Here is an 18,300-nt window from a genome sequence, read left to right on the forward strand (position 1 = left end):
GATAACTTTCTGTACACTTTGCCTGTGCTGTATTTTTATCAGTTAGCTCTCTCTGTGAACTACAGGACATGCGTACTGCTATGGAGATGAGGAGTGGAGATGTTCTACGGTCCCTATACACTGCCTCTCCTAGACAGACAATGATGCTCCTCTGTAAATACAGTGCAGTGAGTAAGTGTTGTCACCTCGACAGAAAGTTTGTTACTGACAGGATCATCAGGAAAATAAAGAGGGAAAACCGCCAGAGACAAAATGCAGCTACCATGTCTATGAACTAATAATTGCAACATGTTTTATTTTTGGTTTTGGTATAGAAAAACTTTAAGGCTAGGTTCACACCTATGCAATTTGTGTTTTATCTGTTTTTGCAGTGTGTTTTGCACATGCATTTTTGATGTGTTTTGCATTTTTATGGGGATTTTGTTTGGCCAACTTGTTGCTGGGCAGATTAAAAACACAAAACGCAAATTGCAAACGCATAAAAATGCACTACATGCGTTTCTACAGTGTCTCCATTGAAGTCTATTGAACCAAAATGCAACTGCCTGTTTTTACTGTCCTCTGGCAGTCACCCGTGGGATTGAGGCCTAAATCCTTTAGTCTGTCTCATTGCTCCTGTCTTACACTATTTTGCTGTGTAGGAGAATTGATATAAATTCTCTTTATCATGAAATAGATTTACATAATAAACAAATGCAAACCCTGTTAAGTAAATAGTAATTTCAGAAATTCTGTGCGCACTTTTTTCTATTTATGGAACTGTAATTTTGGAATGTACAAAAATAAGAGTTTGTGGTTGTCACATAGATTGTGTTGATTACAATTTATCTGAGTCAAAATATAATTCAAACCCAGAGTGTAGCATCAGTGTGTAGGTTTTAGGTATATGTACTTAAAGTGCTTGGTACCTAACATTTCATATTTCTGATATGTATCTTGTACTGGTGTTAAAAAGCACAATGTTCTCTTTGCATTGATTCTTTTGTGTGAATTACCTGGTGATCTTGCCAGTCTACCCGTTTCCCTATTGCAAATTGACCACACTAGGCATGAGAGCACCCAGCGTGGTCAGTTTTATGGCTGTGCTGAGAGCACAGCCTGCCTGTCCTCCAATTATTTTTATGCAGGATTTATACAGCGCCAACAGTTTGCTCAGCACTGTACATTATAAAGGGAGGCAGTAGTCTCCAATGGTCAAGACTTGAGCTGACTAGCTCCCTGCACAGCTAATCACTAGAAGGATCAATGTATTGGTCTGTGTCTGCCTCTTGCTAATATGCTCCCCCCTGCAGTCTCCATCCCCACCTCTCTGCAGCTGAGAACAGAGGTCATTTAATAACTTAGGGCTCATGTACACGGGGTGTTTGGAAAACTCTTCTAAACGATGGAAACTGACTGCTGGAAAACATAGGTTAAAAAACATCTGTTTAGCCGCGTTTGCATACCGCGTTTATGCGCATTTGCATTTAGAAGCGTTTTTAAAAGATAATCTCAGGAACCCTTCCCAAATGCCCAGAATGCACTGAAAAATAGTAAATAATTAACTATTTCAGACATTTTGAGAGAAATAGAGCAGAAACAGAGAGAGCAGTATGTGTTGAGATTACCTGTCTTTTCTGGTTGTATTCAATATGGATCCCATCATGAGCATAATGCAGCACGTTCTACCATTTTTTCCTTCATGTGAAACCTGGAACTGACTGCGCTGGTGTACCGGGTCCATTTAAATAAATGAAAAACGCTTTACATGCATTTCTGATGATGAAAAAAGGCTCTAGACAGCATCTGGATATGGAACAGTTAAAAAAACTGCTTCTAAACATAAACGCTTATAAACACGGTTAACCACGTTTACGAGTGTTTGGAGTTTGAAACACCAGTAAAATCTATTCCTAAACACAGGTTTGGTGCGTTCAAAAAAACGACTGTAAACTAAATTGCCTGTAAACGACTATGTGTACATGGACACATAGGAAAACATTAGGGAGGGTTCAGGGGCTGCTGAAAAAAAACGCAGAAAAGCTCCTGAACGTCAGTTTATCAGCTGCAGTGTACATGAACCCTTATAACAAAAAACTTAAGAAAAGGTATTTATAAAAAAAAGTGTATGTATATGCGCACGCACGCACGCAGTTTTTGCCATGCATTTCCATTCTAAACTGAATGAGTTGTTTTACCTGCTAAGATTTCACATTAAATATGGGACACCATTAATCCCTATGGACAGTTCTTTTGCTGAATCATGCATCAATGATTCAGCAAGCTTTTCCTCCTATTAGTATGACTAAATCTATTCTCATTTTGTCCGAGGGACAAAAATGGAAGAGGATAACAAATTGTCCAACTTGCCTACAGCCCTGAAGAGCGCGTTACAGAATGTGCGATGTAGGATTTGTTCACTGGAGAGAAAAAAGAGCTCATTAGCCATTGTTAGGGACACCTTGGTACTTATCTATTTCATAACCAGCACCAGTAAGGATGACTTTTTTTTTTTATTAATAGATATCATGAACAAATATCTATACTATACAAGTCTGAAATGTTAATAGCCTGATAGTTTTACATATAGACATGTAATCATGAGATCACTGCCGTGTTCAGTGACCGGACACAAAGCGTAGAACAGAAAGTGGAACATGATCATCATGGCAGCTCGAGGTAGACTTCCACTGCCAGCACTGCAGAGCGAGCTTCATAACATCACATGATGTGCGGACTTTCATGTAGCTGAATAAACCTTTGCACACAGCCTGGAGCTCATCACTGAATTGCTGGCTCTACTCGCTTTAACTGAAGGAAGAATTCTCTACACCTGAGATAACAACAATATATATTTGCATTTCATAATAAAGAGCCTTAAAAGGCTTGCAACAAAGCGGCAAAAGAAAAGCCCCAAAAAATCCCAAGTGTATGCACATCAACTTCAAATGTTAACACATTATAGTACTTACAGATGACAATTTTATAATGTGATAAGTGTGATTACCATATGCAGTAGATACTTAAGGGGGTGACAACATGGTGAACTGCGGGACGCAAAGTTGTATTCTTTATCCGGACAAAAAAGGAGGATAAAATCCAGCAGCAAATGTTGACACTTTTCAGCCTCTACTGGCCTTAGTCATAATTGACTGAAATGTGTCAATATCTTCCCTGCTGGATTTTATTCCCCTTTTTTGTCTGGATGAACAATAAAACTTTGCGTCCCACAGTTCACCGTGTTGCCGGCTTTTTTGGAAACTGTTGGAAAGCGGCTTGCAGAGGCTGAGAGCAAGGCATCGGTGTGAAAGTTTCCTCTTCGGTGAGCTGACTAGGTTGTAGTACTGCCTGCTTAGGCTGGCCATACACTATACAATTTTATTACAAATTTCTGTCCAAATTTCTGCCCAATTTCCTTTAGATTTACCTTCAACTATGTAATGCAAGGGTCTGCCTAATTGGATAGAATTAAAGTGTTGTTTAGGTTTGACCTCATATTATATGGTTTTTGGTAAATCGAAAGCAAAAAGCTCAAGAAAATTGTATAATGTATGGCCAGCCTTAGTCTTACATACCTAAGGGAGTGAGAAAGGAGAAATGACAGTTTGCTAGAGTCCTACACACATTAGGAATGTTTGCCCAATCAGGCTATATATGGTCAGATTAGGGAACATTTGTATGTTTGTAGGCATCTCCACAACCCTCACCTACATTCCCTGGCTGAGCCTCCTTCGGTTAAAACTGATTGGCCAATCAAAAGAAACTTAGGGAGTAGCATGAAACATGGTCACATTTCTCAACTCGGGACCCTCAAACCAGCCCCCACTACTTAAATTGGAAACAAAGTTCAGCTCAGGGGCGGACTGACAACTCATGGGGCCCCCGGCAATAGGGGATCATGGGGCCCCTGTGTCCTTGCCCAAACTCAAAAAAGCCTATGAAAAAGGTACCAGGGGAATCTCATGGGGTCCCCTACTGACCCCGGGCCCTCGGGCAGTGCCCGAGTTTCCAAATGGTCAGTCCGCCCCTGGTTCAGCTATAACAAACAGTGAGTAGGCAGGCTTGTAATATATATATATTTTCTTCCTGGCAGTACTAAGGTCGTTGGTTCAAATCCCAACCATGGCACCTCCTGCCTGGAGTTTGCATGTTCTTCCTGTGCCTGTGTGGGTTTCCTCTGGGTACTCCGGTCTCCTCCCACACTCCAAAGACATGCCGATAGGTTGCCGGTAGGTCAATTGGCTCCTGTCTAAATTGACCCTAGTATGTGTATGTATGAATGTAAGTTAGGGACCTTAGATTGTATGCCCCTTGAGGGTTAGGGACTGATGTGAATGTACAATATATATGCTGCGTACATTGAGAGCACTATATAAGTACCTGAAATAAATATATATATATATAAAAATAATTTATGTATAAAATGCACCTAACAACCTCATCGCTGTCTACTCCAGCAGTGTAAACTAAGCTGCACATACACAGGTCAGCTTACAGCACCATCACTGCCCCTGTGTGCCATGATGACGGCTTCCTGCACATGCGCAGAAGTGACGTCATCATGTACCAGTTAATGAAGATGGCCGAAGACTGGCACACTGGAGAAGATGCAAAGGACAGGAACAGTTGGAAGAAAGGTGAGTCTAAGGTCCCTTTAGTTTCACTTTAATTCCTGGGTACTTCTCCCTGGAGTGTCCTGTTTTCTTTTGAATTTAGCGCAGCTTTGTATGATTCTGCCCGCAGCACCACTTCATTCATTCATCATGAACGGATGATGTTTACTACAAGTCTCATCTGTCATGCTCTGGAGACAATATTCTATTTCAAATAATCTATTCTGGTGTTTTTGCCTTTTGATTCCCCTCAACTACACTCAACATTTAAGCCCTGATGAGTAATTGTTGGAGCTCCCAAAACATGTTGATTTTTTTTAACATGATGAATTATTATGAATTCTGCTCGCAGACTCATCCACCTTACCAACCAACATCATTAATCTTGTCTCCAAACCATCCTCTCTGCTCCTCCCAATATCTCCTGCTCTCAAGCTTTTTTGTCTCCAGCTCCCAAACTTGTCTCCAGGACTTCTCCATAGCCTCTCCCATCCTCTGGAACTCCCTACCCCAATCTGTTCAACTATCTCCTACTCTGTCCAATTTTAGGTGATCCCTGAAAACTCATCTCTTCAGGGAAGTCTATCCTGCCTTCAGGTAACAACTGAATCTTTGATTTCTTCTATTAGTTCATCCCTCACAGTTATTACATTTTGTACCACTTGGCCCACCCTATTAGATTGTAAGCTCCCAGAGGCAGAGCCCTCCTAACCCTCTTGTATTGAATTGTATTGTTGCTGTATTGTCTCCCTTTATATTGTAAAGCACTGCGCAAACTGTAGCCATTTTATAAATTCTGTATGATAATATACTAATAATGATGTTTCTTTCGGCTCATTTATGATCGACCTGCCGCTCTTTATGCTGTTTATTCTCCGGATTTTGTTCTGTGACCTCAGTCAGGGACACCCCTTTTTTTAAGAGTAGCCCCATCAGAGAGGATGAACTTTCTATAACATTGAGTCTATGAGCACCCAGGACCTGCATCAGTTGGAAACCCTTGATATGAGGGACATGAAAACGTTTAGTTGGAGTTGAGCTTCATCTCACAGTCATGATACACAGTGCTTTAGCAAACTACATGTCATTCTGTTCAGGTCTAGATCTACTTACAATATAAAATTGGTTGATTTGCTAATGCAGAACTACATTGGGAGAGTATGCCTGATAGTAAGATCACCTCTTCTATTACTCTGGAAGGAGAGTGAGCCTTAAGGACTGTCTTAGAATTCTCCTCTGTTGAGTGTTCCCTCATCATGTGGAGCCATACACCCTGTGGGATCTCACAATTCAAAAACTTTCAGGGTATTTACCACCTGCTTCTCCACATTATGTCACAAGCTGACATAGTATATTGTGTGTGGCGGCAGACTGAGACATTCTCTTATACACCTGTCGGCATTTGCCTGACTTATGAGTGTTTCATTATCCTTTGTGTAACTGGAAACCACTATGTCAACAATAAATAACTTTTTGTTTTGTGGTCATGGCTGAACAGATGTCTTCAAGAAATATGTAGCAGAAAATTCATTTAATACAGGTTTACAGGCCATACTTCCATGAGGTTTGTGGGTTTTTTTTTTCTTGCAAACATAGATTGTGCAGCAAAATATGTTTTTTTCTCAACAAAAAATCGCATTCACAATCAGATTTTTGTTCATTTGCGAAACATTTTCCGTCGTGCTCCTTTGAATTTTCTCATCATTACGATCGTTGATTTGAGCCTACTAAGCATTTGAAATCTTAATTAACCAACATTTTTAAACAAAATTGTACTATGCTGTGCTTGTGTATGGATAGCTTAAAGTGCTAGTAAACTCTTTTTTAATACTTTTACCTACAGGTAAGTTTATAATAAAGCTTACCTGTAGGTAAAATGAATATCTCCTGAACGTGCACCGTTTAGGAGACATTAGCTCTTTTTGATAGCCTGTGCATGCGCTCTGAAGAAACAGCATACCCGTGCCATTCCTTAAGAGCACTGTGCCATGGCCCTTGTCATCGCGACTCTGCCAGTCTGACGGCCAGAGCTTGCAAAATGGGAAGGAAGACCGGGGGAAGATGGAAGACCTATCAGTGGTGACAGCGCGCCGCTGGAGGGCTTCATTTTAAGGTAAGTCCTTCATAATGTGCTAGTATGCGATGCATTCAAGCACATTATGACATTACTTTGCATTGAAAGCGGAAGTGATGTAACTTTCTTTTTCTTCCACTGTGTGATGAGACACCTAGCTTACAATTGGGAAGCCTTAATTTCATCAGTCACTGCATGAAGACATCATTCCAGTGAAGACTGAGATTAATTGATGAAAGGAGGCTGGGGTGCCCTCGGGTGATAGGTCACTCTAAATATATGTACACTAGTGCCACATCCTAATTTCTGTTAGTCAAGGAAGAAGGGATAATACAAATGGACTTTATGGGCACAGAAACTACATACACGTGTTAATAAAATCAGTGTTGTAATTATAACCAGGCTGTCACCTATGTCTTGCATATGTTTATTCTGTATTATTTTGGTATCCCTTTATGGTCATTGTCACATGTGCCCGGCTCACTGTTTCTAAAGCTCTTTAATGCAAACTAAGTATCCCTGTCTCTGAAGAGTGCTACTGTGTGTTTTAAAACCTCTGGATACATCTGCCTGTGGTGACAGTGTGTATACAGACGCTTATTCAAACATCATAGTGTTACTGCTAAGATTTGTGAGTTTCCTCCTTCTCTGTAAAAAGGTGGTGGTGGCAGTGTGAAGGGTTAATTGCGTAATTAACCTGACCCAGTAACAATCGCTCTCAGGCTGTTGGCACCTATATTGGGTCCAGTGAGCTGGAAAATCTTTGTGCAGGGTGCAGCTGAGAGTGGCATTGTTACGCAAGTGGCAGCGCGATTTTAGATTGGCTAGACCTTCGGTCACAAGTTGGTGAGAAGGGCTGGGGGTCTGACGCCACGCCCGTCACAGCACCAGCTAAGTGGGCACCAACACTTTGCCCTCTTTGAAGCTCAGAAAGCTCTGACATGACTCTACATTACCTTCAGTGCACACAGTGAATTATGAAAGTGAGGCTTCCCACCTGTTAGCTAGGTGTCTCATCACACAGTGGAAGCAAAAGAATGTTACCTCACTTCCGCTTTCAACGCACAACATGTCATCACTTTCACACCTGCAAATCAAGTAGAATTTCCATTTTTTTGTCCAAGTCGTTTTTTTGGATTCAGTTACAGTATATATTTATGAACAATCAATATAGTAGAACCTCGACCTTATAACATTTACATTGCTAAAGCACTGTGTATCATAAGCAACTGCAATAAAATATTAAAATTAAAAAAAATGTTTGTTTTCACTTTTTATTTTACCTTTAATACCTTGTAGTATCTGTAGCATTTGCACCATGTGATCATTTCCTCTTTGCAGCCAAAAACACCTATCTACATGCACTCCAGCAATGGCTGCATTGCTCAGGGAAGATTTCTGGGTGGTGACAACAGTGGACCATGCCCGTGGAATGGATATTGAAATGACCACTTGTAGCTTCCATCGGGCGCTTGGGTGGTCGCGTGGCAAAGCAGGAGCACAATTGGGAGAGAGAGACAATTTGTAGCCATCCTATAACAAGAGAACTGAAAAGAATAGGCGCTGTGGAAAATGCTCTCAGTCAAACACCTTAATGAAGGTGCATCTTTATTAAGTGAGATAAAGTATTATTATTATTATTATACAGTATATATAAAGCGCCAACAGTTCGCTCAGCGCTGTACATTACAAAGGGAGACAGAACATGCGACAGTACGAAAACAATACAATGTGATACATGAGGGGTTCGAGGGCCCTGCTCTTTCGAGCTTACAATCTAGGAGTAGCAAATATAATAAAATTTGACCAGCCTGAAGTGAACAGTGTGACTCAAAAGGATGGCCCGTCCGCTCTGAAGGGAGCTGAGATTGGAGAATGTTCCTGTCGGCTTCGAATCACGTGGTGTCAGTGTGCCGGTGACCCAGGTGGCGTCATCACGGCAATCAAAGGGCGGAAGGCAGAGACTTGACAAAGCGCAACTACCTGCATACACTCCCAGCTGAAGGTGATGCCGGACATTGCCTTCCGCCCTTCGCTTGCTGTGATGACGCCACCCGGGACGCCGGCACACTGAAACCACGTGATTCGCAGCCGACAGGAGCATTCTCCGATTTCAGCTCCCTTCAGAGCGGACGGGCCGTCCTTTGGAGTCACACTGTTCACTTCAGACTGGTCAGATTTTATTATATTTTCTACTTTATCTCACTTAATAAAGATGCACCTTCATTAAGGTGCTTGACTGATAGCATTTTCCACAGCGCCTGTTCTTTTCAGTTCTCTTCATCATGCAAATGATTAACAAGACAGCGGGGGTGAGCTCATGATCAACTGTTCACATGCTTCCACCTGGAGTGGACTCTCTGCGCTCAATTGTATGAGTTATCCTATAACAAGAGGCGATCCAACCAGAACTGGGAAAGGGTACCTGTTCCTCCCACAAAGTGCAATTTGCTACAGAGGTAGAGAAGGGGGGAGGATGCAAACAAGTGGAACTTCTCCTTTTGGGTGAAGTTCTGCTTTAACTGAACAAGCTGAATTTAGAAGCTGATTGGCTACCATGCACAGCTGTACCAGATTCTGAGTGCTTCTGTTGTATATTTATTTTTATTACAGGTGCTTATATACCACCATCAATTTATACAATGCTTTACATGTACAGTGGGGCAAAAAAGTATTTAGTCAGCCACCAATTTTACAAGTTCTATGAGAGACAAAATGAGAAAAAAAATCTAGACAATAACATTGGCTGATTTAGAAAGAATTTATTTGCAAATTATGGTGGAAAATAAGTATTTGGTCATCTACAAACAAGCAAGATTTCTGGCTCTCACAGACCTGTACCTTCTTCTTTAAGAGGCTCCTCTGTCCTGCACTCATTACCTGTATCAATGGCACCTGTTTGAACTTGTTATCAGTATAAAAGACACCTGTCCACAACCTCAAACAGTCACACTCCAAACTCCACTATGGTGAAGACCAAAGAGCTGTCGAAGAACACCAGAAACAAAATTGTAGACCTGCACCAGGCTGGGAAGACTGAATCTGCAATAGGCAAGCAGCTTGGTGTGAACAAATCAACTGTGGGAGCAATAATTAGAAAATGGAAGACATACAAGACCACTGATAATCTCCCTCAATCTGGGGCTCCCCGCAAGATCTCACCCCGTGGGGTCAAAATGATCACAAGAACGGTGAGCAAAAATCCCAGGACCACACGGGGGGACCTAGTGAATGATCTGCAGAGAGCTGGGACGAACGTCACAAAGGCTACCATCAGTAACACACTACGCCACCAGGGACACAGATCCTGCAGTGCCAGACGTGTCCTCCTGCTTAAGTAAGTACATGTCCGGGCCCGTCTGAAGTTTGCTAGAGAGCATTTGGATGATCCAGAAGAGGATTGGGAGAATGTCATATGGTCAGGTGAAACCAAAATAGAACAGTTTGTAAGAAACACATCTCGTCGTGTTTGGAGGAGAGAGAATGCTGAGTTGCATCCAAAGAACACCATACCTACTGTGAAGCATGGGGGTGGCAACATCATGCTTTGGGGCTGTTTCTCCACAAAGGGACCAGGACAACTGATCCATGTACAGGACAGAATGAATGGGGCCATGTATCGTGAGATTTTGAATGCAAACCTCCTTGGGCTCACCGTCTGATGGAGAAGCACGACCCCCATCTTGATTCCGTGACTGAGTTCTTTCAGGCCATGGCTGTCTTATATGACGACCCCCAGCGGGCTGCTTCCGCAGAGGCTACCCTATACTCTCTACGGCAAGGCCGCCAGGCAGCCGAAGAATATGCGTCCGATTTTAGGCGTTGGATGGGAGATACCAGATGGATTGATGCGGCATTATGTCACCAGTTCCGCATCAGGCTGTCTGAGTCACTAAAAGATGAGTTAGCACGAGTAGGCCTACCTGACTCTCTTGAGAAACGAGTTGGCCATCCAAATTGACCGCAGACTGAAAGAGCGTCGCCTGGAAAGGAGCAGCCAGGGTCAAAGGGTGGCATGGATTCCACCGAGAGAAGCAGCTCCAACCCCAGGGAACCATACCTGGAGCACGAAAGCAGGGGACACCTCGGAACCCATGCAACTGGGACTGGCCCGTTCCACTTTATCGGCCGAGGAACGTCAGAGGAGACGATCGCAGAACCTATGTCTGTACTGTGGGGAAGCTGGTCACCAGGTGCGCTCCTGTCCTGCAAAAATGAGTAAGTCCACTCCCTGTTTTTTTCCTTTACCTACAGAAAGGGGTGATCAATCTAGTTACCTGGCAATACCTGTGTCTTTACAGCTCCCCGGAGGAACCTTGTCGGTGACCGCAATCATTGATTCGGGAGCATGTAGTTGTTTCATCGATCTTACTTTTGCTCACCGGCAAAAAATCCCGCTCCAGACCAAAGAAAGGGGGTTTAACATCTTCTTGGCAGACGGGTCTAGCATTAAATCGGGGGTGGTGGATCAGGAGACGCCTTCTATTTTTACCACTATGGCAGACCATCACCAAGAGTTCCTCCGTCTGGATGCCATCGCATCCCCCCTTTTCCCTATCATTCTGGGGCTTCCTTGGCTGCGGGCCCATAACCCCCAGATTGATTGGGAGAAGGGAACGGTTCAATTTCAGTCACCATACTGCCTGAGTCACTGCCACGTCCCAGGGTCCGTGGCTCCCCAGTTTCTTCTGTGCATGGACGGTGATACAGATCTTTCTCAGGCTATTCCCCCGGCCTACCACGACTTCCTAGACGTGTTGAGTATGCGAGGAGCAGACATTCTTCCCCCGCACCGTTCATAAGATTGCCCCATAGACCTCCTACCCGGGTCTGAGATCTCGTTTGGTCGCATTTTTCCTTTATCTGAACTAGAATCAGGAGTTTTGAGGGAGTATATTGATGAGAATCTTCAGAAGGGATTTATTCGCCCGTCCACGTCCCCAGCCGGGGCCGGGTTGTTCTTTGTAGAAAAAAAAGACAAATCGTTACGGCCCTGTATAGACTACCGTGATCTGAATAAGATCACGGTAAAAAATCGCTATCCGTTACCTCTGGTTCCCAAGCTCCTCCAGAGATTAAGGTCAGTGATGATTTTTACTAAATTAGACCTGCGGGGGGCATATAACCTTGTTCGTATCAGGGAGGGGGATGAATGGAAGACAGCTTTTCGTACGAGATTCGGTCATTTCGAATATTTGGTGATGCCGTTCGGGCTCTGTAACACACCGGCCACCTCCCAACACTTTATCAATGACGTTTTTCGTGATTTCCTTGATGTCTTCGTGGTTGTCTACCTAGACGACATCCTGATATTTTCACCCTCACTGGAGGCTCATAGGGATCATGTGGCAAGGGTCTTAGAACGTTTACGCCAACACGGGCTTTACGCCAAGGCAGAAAAATGCTGTTTCAAACAGCGTAAAATCACGTTCTTGGGACTGGTTCTCTCTCCCGCGGGGGTCACGATGGATCCCCAGAAAGTCACGGTGATCCTAGATTGGCCAACACCCGCCGATAAGCGGGGGGTACAGCGTTTCATCGGGTTCTCGAACTTTTATAGAAAGTTTGTCAGGAACTTCTCTGGGCTGGTCTCCCCAATTACGCAACTGACTAAACAAGGGATCCGCTTTAAATGGTCGCCCAAAGCTCAGACTGCGTTCGACACGCTCAAAGAAATTGTTCACCTCTGCTCCCATTCTCTGCCATCCGGATTCTTCTCTCCCATACGTTTTGGAAGTGGACGCCTCCGAAAACACGGTAGGAGCGGTTCTTTCCCAAAGGAATGGTACCAAGGAGCTACTGCATCCTGTGGCGTTCTTCTCCAGGAAGTTGACACCGGCGGAGCGAAATTATGATATTGGAGATCGGGAACTTCTGGCCATTAAGTCCGCTCTAGAAGAATGGAGGTATCTCCTGGAAGGAGCCACACACCCAATCCTAATATTCACGGATCATAAAAACTTTGAATATTTAAGAACGGCAAAACGACTGAGACCACGCCAGGAGAGATGGGCTCTTTTCTTTTCTCGGTTTGTCTTTCATATAACGTACCGACTTGGGTCTAAGAATACGAAACCAGACACTCTGTCCCGCATGTTTGAGGACCCCGACGATACAGTGTTACCTGACACAATCTTACTGTCCGGAAGCTTCCTCGCCCTTCAAACGGAACTTCGCTCCAGACTGATTGACGCTTCCGTAGGACTGCCAGTCCCGCCTGGGTCGCCCCTCCAGAACCGTGAGGGTCTGCTTTGGAAGGAAAATCAGATCGTGGTGCCAGAAGGAGTTTAAACTTTGGTCCTGGGGCACTGCCACGACCATCCAATGGCAGGGCACTTTGGGGTGACGAAAACTCAGGAACTACTGCAGCGCTCGTTCTGGTGGCCAAACATGGTCAAGGACTGCAAGCGCTACGTCCAGACCTGTCCCACCTGCCAAAGGAACAAGCCCTCCAGAAGCAAGGCCTGGGGATTGTTGCGTCCGTTGCCAATACCCAAACGGGCCTGGCAAATGATAGCCATGGATTTCGTAGTCGAACTCCCACCATCTCAAGGCTACACTGCAATAATGGTGATTGTGGATCGCTTTTCGAAGATGGCTCATTTCGTGCCCCTGGAAAGGACACCATCGGCGCCGGAGACTGCACGGATTTTCATTAAGGAAGTAGTGAGGCTACATAGGGTTCCCGAAGATATAGTATCGGATCGGGGAGTCCAGTTCACATCAAGATTCTGGAAAGCCTTATGTGAAGCATTGGGAATCAAGCTGTCACTGTCATCCGCTTACCATCCTCAAACCAACGGGCAAACGGAAAGGACCAATCAAATGTTGGAGCAGTACCTAAGATGCTACACATCCTACCTTCAGGACGACTGGCTAACACTGTTGCCTTCTGCAGAATTTGCCTATAATAACTCGAACCACTCAGCTACGGGACAATCCCCGTTCTTTACCAATTTCGGATATCATCCTACATTTCTCCCTGACCTGATGCCTGAAAATCCGGTACCAGCATCTCAAGATGTCTTGCATTTCTTTTCTGTCAATAACAAGACGATTCAGGAGGCCATCGCTAAAGCCCAAGAAGACAGTCAAAAGGCGTTCGACAGGAAGAGAAGAGGAGAGTTGTTGCTCCAACCGGGGGATCAGGTTTGGTTGGTTACAACTAACTTGAAGATGCTGTGTCCTTCGAGGAAGCTAGGACCGAAGTACGTTGGCCTGTTCCCAATTATACGGGTAATCAATGAAGTGGCCTACGAACTCGAGCTCCCGGAAACCTTCAAAATACACCCCGTGTTCCATGTGTCTCTCCTGAAACCATCCAGACCGGATTCCTTCCCGGATCGCGAATCCAGACCTCCCGAAGCAGTCACCATAGGTGAACAAGAAGAATATGAAGTAGAAACTATTCTCAGTTGCCGGAAGAGGGGGGGCCAGACGCAGTTCCTGATAAAATGGAAGGGTTATGGCCCTGAGGAGAACTGATGGGAGCCCATCCAGAATGTTCACGCCCCCAGGCTCATCCGGGAATTCTTTCGTGGCCACCCGTGGTGGAGAGATCGGTGGGGCTCCCGGAGGGTGCCCATAGGGGGGGCAATGTCAGGAATCGCGACGTCTCCTCTTCCGGCGCATGTGCACTGGCGACGGCTCACGCCGAGACACAAGCACCAGGTCCCGGCGGGCCGCAGATGACAGGACGCCACGCATGCGCAGTAGGAGCCACGGGCGCACCTCGGGCGGCCAATGACAGCCCGGGGGCGCGTCCTGGACGGCCAATGACAGTGCAGGGCGCAATATTTAAAGATGCCCTGCACTGTCACTAATTGCCGCAAGGTCTACCTGTGATCCTGAGTTCCTGTACCTGCATTTTGACCCTGATTGACCCTGACTACGCTGCCTTCTCCTGTGCTTTGACCCGGATTGTCCTGACTACGCTGCCTTCTCCTGCATTTGACTCGGATTGCCCTGACTACTCTGCCTTCTCCTCTCCTGATCATTGGCTTGTTTGACCTATCTGCGGACTGACTTATCCTGCTGACCCTGCGTGTGAACTGACTACTCTTTGCTTGCCGATTCTGTACCTCGCTTACCCCACGGGACCGCTGCTCGTGACCCATCCTGCTAGGTCCCGCCGTCCTCCTCACATCTGGCTCTCCCGGCACCTATACATCCCCGGAGGTTTCCTCTGCCACTGGTGGGCCTGCTCGGAGGTTGTGACCTGGCCCTGGTCTGTTACAAGTCCATCCCCACCATCAGGGGCCCTGGTGAAAGCACAGACCGGGGCTTAGATTCCACGCTTTGGGTAGGTCTGTCCAGTGGGCTGCCAGAGGCACCACCTGGCGGATCATAACACTTATTTTCCACCATAATTTGCAAATAAATTCTTTCCAAATCAGCCAATGTGATTGTATGGATTTTTTTTTCTCATTTTGTCTCTCATAGTTGAGGTCTACCTATGATGCCAATTACAGGCCTCTCTCATCTTTTTAAGTGGGAGAACTTGCACAATTGGTGGCTGACTAAATACTTTTTTGCCCCACTGTATATTGTACATTCACATCAGTCTCTGCCCTCAAGGAGCTTACAATCTAAGGACCCTAACTTACATTCATACACATACTAGGGCTAGTTTAGACAGGAGCCAATTAACCTACCAGCAGTCTTCGGAGTGTGGGAGGAAACCCACACAGGCACAGGGAGAACATAGAACATGCAAACTCCAGGCAGGTAGTGTTGTGGTTGGTATTCAAACAGAAAACCCTAATGTTTTTAGGTGGAAGTGCTAACCACTTAGCAAGGATACTGTCAATATGGAGATGGCACAGGTTTCCCCTAGGCACCCACAGTCCAAAGACAGTGTCGATGATTTAGCCTTAGTGTGTGTGTGTGTATGTGTATTTGTGCTAGGGACCTTAGATTGTAAGCTCCTTTGAGGGCAGGGACTGATGTGAAGATAGTATGTAAAGCACTGTGTAAATTGTTGGTGCTATATAACTACAGTACCTGTAATAAATAAATAATAAACACATCTGTCTGGAGTTTAGCTTTATTATTCCTTTATACAATACAGGAAAAAAACAATTAGCTTTCATTAAGGTTGCACTAGGTCACCCTCATTGTTTTTTCCATCTGCTTGGCGTCAGTCCCAGTAGCGCCATCTTCTTCTTTTTCTTTCCCATTTTTGCATTTTTTTTACTGCGGATTTGCTGACATCATGTTGCCAGGCATCAGACAAACAATGGAGGATAATAGAGGACTTTATTATTATTATTATTACACAGGATTTATATAATGCCAACAGTTTGCTCAGCACTTTACAAAATAAAGGGAGACAATACAGCAACAATACAGTTCAGTACAAGAGGGTTAGGAGGCCCTGCTTCTTGGAGCTTACAATCTAAGAGGGAGGGGCTAGTGGTACAAAAGGTAATGACTGTGGGGGATGAACTGATAAGAGGAATAGAAGATTATGTTATTAGCTGAGGGCAGGATAAGCTTCCCTGAAGAGATAGGTTTTCAGAAATCGCCTAAAAGTGGGCAGAGTAGTCGGATAGATTGGGGAAGAAAGTTCCAGGGGATGGGGGAGGCTCTGGAGAAGTCCTGGAGATGAGCATGGGAGGAGAAGACAAGGGAGCTAGAGAGCAGGAGGTCGTGGGAGGAGCAGAGAGGACAGTTTGAGTGATATTTAGAGACAAGTTTGGTGATATAATTTTGGGCAGAGTTATGAATGGCTTTATATGTTATTGTTAATGTTTTGAATCTTATCCGTTGGGCAATGGGAAGCCAGTGGAGGGATTGGCAGAGAGGGGTGGCAGATACTGAACAGTTAGTAAGGTGGATGAGTCTGGCAGCAGAATTCATGATAGACTGAAGAGGGGATAGCCTGTGATGATGTAGGCCAATGAGGAGGGAGTTACAATAGTCAAGGCGAGATATAACAAGGGAGTGAATAAGTTGCTTAGTAGTTTCAGAGGTTAAGAACGGCTGTATCTTGGAGATGTTGTGGAGGTACCTTCACTGGTTTCTAGGACCTCCATAATTACCATTATTTATTTGTCTGGTAACATGGGGTCAGCAACATTCCAGTGATATTCTGCTGATAAGAGTTTGGCAAGCCATGTGAACTGCTGTGGCATTACTCATATGTATGAACAGGGAGGCACTATAATCCAAGGAGGGGTAAAATCTGTATTTTGTATTTCACTAAACAGTATATTATACTAGTGAACTTATACGTAGCTTTGACAAGATATATTACTTTTAGTGACTGATTTGTTTTGATATAAATTTCTCATGGATGAAGGGCAAATATGCAGAAAAAGACTTTTCTGTAATGTTTGTGATCTGCATGCTGACCAGGCAATTAGCATTTTAAGAAGGAGACTTCTGTATCTGTCCTAATTGTTTTACTTTACCACTTGCCCTCCTGAGGATTTACCCCCCTTCCTGACCAGGCCGTTTTTTGCATTACGGTGCTGCGTTACTTTAACTGACAATTGCTCAGTCATACAACGCTGCACCAAAATTAAATTAAGTCCTTTTTTTCCCATGAATTTAGTTTTCTTTCAGTGGTATTTGGTAGTCAGTGCACTATATAAAAAAAAAAAAATACCGACAATTTTGAGAAAAAAAAACAGTATTTTGCACTTTTTGCTATTAACCACTTGCCCTACTGAGGATTTACCCCCTTAATGACCAGGCCTCTTTTTGCTACTCGGCGCTGCACTAATTCAACTGATAATTTCTGTCATAAAAAATAAACAAAAAAACTAAAATTTCGTCATAACTTTAGGCCAAAATGTATTCTGCTACATGTTTTTGGTTAAAAAAAGTCCCAAAAAGTGTATATTGATTACTTTGTGTGAAAGTTATAGCGTCTACAAACTATGGTATAGATAATGGAATTTACACAGCTTTTCCTTTACTGCTCATCACATTTCTTGAGGTGCTAAAATACCAGGACAGTACAAACACCCACAAATGACCCCTTTTTGGAAAGTAGACACCCTAAGCTATCTGCTGAGAGGAATATTGAGTCTATGGAAGATTTTTTTTTTTCCACAAGTTTCTGGAAAATTACAAAAACCTTTTTTTTTTACACAAAGTTGTCATTTAAATTATATATTTCTCACACAAGTCGGGTATATGTGGAATTACACCACAAAATACATTATGCTGCTTCTACCGAGTATAGGGATACCACATGTGTGAGACTTTTTGGGAGCCTAGCCACATACAGGAGTCTGAAATCCAATGACCACTTTGAAAGCCTGAAGGTGCGTAACTTCCTCATTTCACTTCCTCACTACCTATCACAGTTTCGGAGGCCCTGAAATGCCAGGATAGCACCAAGTTACCCCTTTTTGGAAAGTAGACACCCCAAGGAATTTAAAAAGAGGCATGATGAGTATTTTGCAGATCTCATTTTTTCTCACAAGGTTTTGAAATATAAAAAAAAGAAAAAATATGTTTTTGTTTTTTTTCTTCAATTTTCAAAAACTTGTGGCAACAAACGAGATCTGCAAAATACTCACCATGCTTCTGATCAAATTCCTTGTGGTGTCTACTTTCCAAAAAGTGGTCATTTGGGGGGGTTTGGTGCTATCCTGGCATTTCAGGGCCTCTGAAACTGTG

This window comes from Staurois parvus, unplaced genomic scaffold (assembly GCF_062004578.1).
Source record: "Staurois parvus isolate SC_StPar_1 unplaced genomic scaffold, SC_StPar_1.0 ptg000005l, whole genome shotgun sequence".
Lineage (NCBI taxonomy): Eukaryota > Metazoa > Chordata > Amphibia > Anura > Ranidae > Staurois > Staurois parvus.